The sequence below is a fragment of the Papilio machaon genome, chromosome 25, assembly GCF_912999745.1.
Source record: "Papilio machaon chromosome 25, ilPapMach1.1, whole genome shotgun sequence".
NCBI lineage: Eukaryota > Metazoa > Arthropoda > Insecta > Lepidoptera > Papilionidae > Papilio > Papilio machaon.
This window is the reverse complement of record NC_060010.1, coordinates 2,259,492-2,266,766: the sequence shown is the minus strand read 5'-3', so window position 1 is coordinate 2,266,766 and position 7,275 is coordinate 2,259,492.

The following is a 7,275-nucleotide window of genomic DNA, read 5'->3' as shown; positions in this document are numbered from 1 at the left end:
AAGGATCAGGGAGCAAGATAAGGACGCTCCAATAGTTGTAAAGGGTCGAATTTTATTTCAACAAACGTGGAGGTCTAATGTCGACTGGGACACCGAGTTCCAACCCACGGAAGCATTAAGGTGGTCTGATTGGTTTCAAGAGTTGTCAAAAGTAACTTCTTTGGAAATTCCGTATTGGTATTCTGACTCTAAAAACTCTGAACCAACTCAGAGGCAGTTACACGTTTTTGCTGATGCAAGTGAGCTCGCGTACGCGTGTGTCGCTCATTGGCGTCTTTTGTACTCAGACGGCAGCATCGAGCCTTCTCTCATCTCTTGTAAGGCAAGAGTTACACCCTTGAAACCTACCTCTATCCCACTTTTAGAGCTCCAGGCCGCTTTAATAGCTTCTCGTCTCGCGGTCACCTTTAAGGACAGTCATAGAAAACAACCGGCACATACTTTCTTTTGGACTGATTCTATGACAGTCCTTTAGTGGTTACGTAGTGACGCGCGCTCTTTTAAGCCTTTTGTTGCCCATCGTTTAGGCGAAATTATTGAAAACTCTTGCGCGAGAGACTGGCGATGGGTACCAACAGACTTGAATGTGGCGATGACGCTACCAGAACACAATCAATTAACCGCGACGCGTAACAGATGGTTTCGTGGACCATCTTTTCGTTTTAAATCCGTTGAGGACTAGCCTACAGAGCTGAGGTATAACCAAATACCGATGAACTCAAGACCAATAGTTTTGAGTTGGTCGGACTAACTTCCTTTGTTGAAGAGTTACCGACACCTGTCACAGCTTCTTTTGCCAATTTTAGTATCTGACAGCGCTTATTACGTGCCACAGCCCGGGTACTGCAAGCTGCGGCAAAGTTTGGTGTAATTTTGGCTTCCATTAGAAATTCTAAATTGAAAGGCGATGTTGCTTGTGCCCGCCATCCTTCAGCGTCCACTACCCTACCGCCTCTATAGATTTTCTTCATATCCTGAATTCGAAGCCTATTCCTCCGAACAGTCGTCTCAGAAAACTGTCATCCGCTTTGGGAGAGGACAAATTACTGCGGTTAGCCGGAAGAATTATAGCCGCAGAAGGCATTGATCCTGACACACGCTTCCACATCTTTCTTGACGGTCGTCACCCAATTGTACGTTTGTTGGTACAATTTTATCATCGAAAAGCGGGTCACGCAAATAATGAACTAGTCGTGAACGAATTAAGACAAACATTCTGATTGTTAAGGCTAAGAAACACAGTGAGAACAGTAGCTAAAGAGTGTCTACTCTACAAAATTAGAAAGTCCTTGCCGATGAACCCGAATACAGGCGATCCGCCACCTGAAAGATTAGCTCACCATCGACAGCCTTTTACTTTAACGGTCCTGGGCTACTTCGGCCCCATAAGCGTCACTATCGGGCGCAGGCATGAAAAACGTTATATGGCCCTTTTTACCTGTTTAACTGTCAGAGCTCTTCACCTAGAGATGGTACATAGTTTATCAACTGACTCTGCTATCATGGTTATTAGAAGGTTCATTGCAAGACGGGGCTCTCCAAATACTGTTTTCTCGGACAACGGAACCTGTTTTGTTGGTGCCAATCGCATTCTCAGAGAGTTCTACGGAGAAAATGTCGAAGATTTCACAAGCACTCAAGGTATACTCGCGAAGTTCACCTCACCTGCGACACCTAATTTTGGAGGATGTTGGGAGCACTTGGTGTGATCATTAAAGGTTCTGAACGCAACATTAACCGAACGAGCTCCTAAAGAAGAAACCCTAAGCAGTTTACTAGCCGAGGCAGAAGCCATTGTCAATTCAATGGCGCGATAAGGGTAGTGGACGTTGCAACAGCAGGGGGAACGCTACACTGACCCGTACGAAAGCTGGTTAGGCTCTCCACCTAAGGCCTTGACTGACCTTGGTTTGAATAACCAGTTTGTGCTTAGCTGCACGAGGGGGAGGATGTTGCGGACCTTTTTGCTATTTTGATAGCTTATGTAGTTTTCTATTATTGACAATCACATTATTATATAAGCTTCTTGACGTTTGGCTGTCGATTACCCTTTTTCTTTCTATTTCTTAATTATTTGTTATTTATTTAAATATAGTCATTTGCAGAGTTATTGGTTTGTTCATTTCATTTTGTTCGTTTCAGTACCATTATTACGAACTAAATGGACGATAACAGCTTAGTGTGCAGTTGTATGAGCGCACGTACAATAGCATTAATCCAATACGACTCTGCCAAATGTTAACTGTTTACATATAATGCATTCAAGCATTGCCCATTGTCTGTTTTTACCCTAATAAATCGATATAAAATTTTTAAGAGATTTGGCGGTGTTTTTTTTTTAGCCGATAGGGGTCGCCTTCACAAATCGCGTACAAATTTAGTTAATGTTGATACGAATACTTTCTCGTATATTTTCCAGCTAAGCCAAAATTCTGACATGAAATTGTTATATCCGCAAGTCCATCAAAACGACCGCGATAATACACAGCCGTGATCGAATAACCGGTTTACCAATTGAAATTTAATTAAAGGGTTACGAATCTACAACCTGTTTTAATTCAACGTTTTACAGTTTGTGATACATCGCTTTTATGTTTAATATTTATCTCATTTAAAAAATATATTTGTACAAATATTTTAGCAATGAAAATTCTCTGTTAGATAGTACATTTCTCTGATTTTTTTTCTTACTCTGTATCACGTCGCGATTGACAAATCCCCGCGCAATCTCTAACATGTGCCTTCACTTGACATTGACGGAGGATTACCTATTTGGAAGGCCACCCTCGAAAGCTGTTATCCAATAACCGCAGGTATACTACGTGCGAAGATTTATGACATATACAGAAATATGAAGTGTTGAAATATGGTCAATATATTTATATAGGAATTGAATCCGTTTTAGATGTAACAAACAAATGTTTCTACAAATGCTAATTGCTCAAGCTTTCTTGTGAAACGTACGCCAATGTATTTAATCTCTTTTTCATGGACATTATTAACCATCTATTAAATAAAAGTAAACCCATTCTAGGACGGCTAATGCACTATACAATCATGTTGTCACGTACAAAAAAACTGTATATTTTTTCGTGATAAAAAGTAGTCTGTATTCTTGTTTGTAGATGCGTCTCGAACATTAACCTAGTAACAAAATAAAGTGACTTATAATGTTTTATTTAATTTTATTATTTTTCATTTTACTAAATTAGTCGTAGGATCTATTTCATACGTACTTGTCCGAAAAATTATTTTATTTTTTTCATACTATAGTTTATTTTGGTGAAAATTTTCTTCCAGGCTAGTTAGCCTTTTTGACATAGTTGTGTAACAGACATAAATCTTATTTTTTAAATTTTTAGTTATTTTGTTTTAATAAGTACTTCGCAGACAACGACTCTGGCCACTACGCTCGAGGAAAAAGAGGGGGCAGCATATTGCCACCCAATAAATAAGCAAACAACATTTAGTAAGATTACTATAAAACTTAACTTCTATTTAGTCTTTGAGGAAATGAAAACAACTGTTTTAATACGAACTTAACTTGCAAAGACAACTAGACTGTTTTAATTATTAAAACTTTTACATTTACTAGTACATTTTCTGTTCGCTGACTTGGAAATTCTTTGAACAAACTTTAAACCGATGCGCTGCACAAAAGACAATGTACTTTTTTTAAATATGCTAAGCTACAAATTAATTATACATACACTAATATTATATGATACACATTACATAACAACTTTTGTTTTTCATGTAACTGAGCTTTTTTTAATGTAAAAATTCTTTAAACTTAGAATTTATGTATGGGTTTTCGCAACCAAAACACTTGTTCAAATAAATATTGTTATCAATATAATGTTTAAAAAATATAGATAACATTTTGTTCTTGTAAACATTTGGGCAGTGGAAATTCAAAAACCTATACAACTCGTACAACACCTATATATACTTCAGAAAATAAGCAAAAACTTATTCATTCACTTACCAAGGTTACAATATATACTAATATAATAAAGCGTACACATACTTCTTTAATATAAAAAATATTTTTACAGTAACGAAATGTATTAGGGTATATTTTTTCACGACTTTTAAATGAGTAAATTGATAAAATTGCTATACGAGAAAAATTGCAAGCCAATGGCAGTAAAGATGGATGGTTGCCATGGTAACGGTAATGTTCAGCCAATGGTAAGGGCCATCATTGTTTAATAATTAAGCATTTGAATTTTGATATTTGCAATTGTAAGTTTTACACAATGTAAACAGTGAAACACAGCTTTTCTGTGTAATCAAAAGAAAGCAATTCATACGGATGAAGCCACACGGAAACAGCTGCTTAAAAATAAAATAGTTTTTTTATCCAAAAAAGTTACCACTAGTTCGACATCTATCTCTGGTATAAAGCAATGAAGGCTTGACCTATATTTAGCGTGAACATTTGAATGACCTCAAATGTTGATTAACTGGAAATACGTGTGTTTCAATTTAGCCTTTACTGTAACACATTTTGAAGTAGCAAAATTGTTATATTACTAAAATGTATGAGCTTTCAACGTATTTACTTAAATAAAAAGAGTATCTATATTCATACTTCAATAACAGGCAAAAATAAATACATATAATTTTACGGATTAAATCTTTATTTCCTTAATAAGAATTACGATTCACTTACTTAGGTATTAATGGTCTCTATGTTACATTAGTATTGCAAGCGTACAGTGGGTTTATATAATTTTTAAATACAATTTTAAACAATTCATGGTATATAAGAAACATAATTCATAACAATGTCTGTAAAAACTTTGTTGAAAGATAAACTTTCTATACAATTAACGGATTTCACGATCTCCATTGAGTTCCCTTTACCCTACAAAACTTTCAAGATATTTCAAATTATTTTCTTTTTTTTTTTCTTTAATTATACTTTGCTTTAGAAGTTTTTATAAAGAAAATAACTTAATAGAACTTTATACACTGTTGTTTGAATAAATTTATCTTTTTATATAAAAATTATGTAAATTTAATTTGTTTTAACTCACTCCTATAACTGATTAACTTTATACATAGATTAGAACAGTACTTAATATTTTTATTACTTATTATTTAACTTCGACCGAATACTTGTTAAACTTAATCTTTATCTTACCCGATCGAATAGTGCCGAAAATCGTAATCAACCGGTGACATATCCATCAGAGATATCACAATATTCGAAGTTTTTTTTTTAATGAGTAGGTACTTTTTCTTTCAAGCCCTTAGCCACTTTAAACTGTGTTAATAACTTTACTATTTAAACTTTTATAACCTATACTATGTTAACTAAAGGAATAAAATAACTTGGCTATGAATTTAAAGTGCATTTAGTTCTACTAGAAGAGCAATACAAAACTTTCCAGGCTCGCTTAAACTTTTCACATTTTTGTATGACTGACAAATAAAATGTTCAACAAAGGAATATTTTTCTTTTAACATTTTTCTTCCTCTTAACTTTAAGAACGGAAACCTTTGAACAAATATTACAAGTACGTATTACAAAGGCCAGGTTTGAAATCTGACAAATTAACACGGCAGTTGAATATAAAATGCGTTTTTTAAGAGTTAGAATTACTAATAAGAGTTTTAACTACTACTACGGATAATTTAACAGTCCAATCTTATGTATAAACTCTCAAGGTAAAGTATGTACATGAATGAGAGACTTTACTCGTATTTATGGAACCATGAGTTGACAACTGCCAAAACATTCATAATACACACGCGTTGCCGACATTTTTTCTATCGTCGCCGTCCCAGTCGATCACTACCTGTTTGTCAAGATTTTTGTGACAAAAGTTGCCGCGATTTTAAAGATGGCGGATCTATACAGTTGATTTTAATGTAAATTCGTTTCAGGCGTGTAGATGCTGTGCCTTTACTGACATAATAGACGATTTCCGTCAACGATTCAATGTTGTGTGTTCGGACCGCACGCTACGAGATACACACGACAAAAAAATAGATTAGCATCTGAAATTTGCGTAGCTTTGTGTAAGAAGGGCCTTAGTATACTTAGTCTGATATACACTAAGGTTCTGTTTAAGTAACTATTAAACGTCTTTGAATATGGCAGTGAGACAATCATTTAATTTGAACGCTTGTTTACAACATAAAACAAAACTGTACTAAAATAAAAGTTGTTGCACGAACTCTAATCAGGGTAAAAGCATAAAATATAATTTAGGAGTGAAATGTTTAAAATCTATTTATTTTTATAACGAACATTTGTAATGAAATGTAACGTCTTGATATACAAAATTTCCAAAAAATAGTTTTAAGCTTGCGATAGATTTTCAATACAAAGTGTCTCAAAAATTTGTGATATGTCTAACAAATGTGATGTTAATTTCATATCTAAATCTAAAATCGAGTTAAATCAAAATATACAAATTTTAATCAATATTAAAGTTTGTTAGCTATACGTCGCTTCAATAAATGCTCGTTTCCTAACTAAATTTTCGCAAGTCCATCAAAATGAACACGATATTGGTAAAGCGTGACCGGAATACTGATAGCGATCCGCGCTGCGACGTAATCAAAATGAATGGAGAACTGCAAATTTGATTTTGCCAACTTTCAATCGTTTATTATTCTTGCAAAGTGAAATAATTTAATATACTATCTACATATCTGCGGATGTAAAACAAAACACAAATATTATTAATTGGCTTTGTTGATGAGTTATATTTTAACTGAATATTTGGAATTTCATTTATTTTTGTAACATGTAATATATTTTCTTAAATTACACTGGTCTGCAACGAAATCCTCCTTTGAATAAAAGTATGATCCGTTTAAAGAGTTTACCATCCTCAATCTATATCTGCTTTTCGTTTTATGCTATCACGTCTAATTTTTTTTTTAATGTTGATTTTAGATTTTTAGAAATTATGGGATTTTTTGCTATACTAATATTACTATACTATGTTATTCTCGCGTTAAAGCAACTTTAATTGGTTGAGATTGTATTTGCACACAAATAAACGGTGTACAGTGATAGAAAGAGAGAAAAAAATATTATCTGACGCTTTTTTAAGCGAATATGAAAGAAAATTATATGAGAATATGATGTTATTACTGCAAGAAATCAAAAATTCACAATACGCATAGAACATTTGTGTTGATCTAAAAGTTTTAGCAATTTTAACTGGCCTGCAAGGAGGATGTCCTCATTGCAGTCCAGTTAAAATCACCAAATGGTAAATACCAAATTTTGTGGTTTTTTATGTGAGT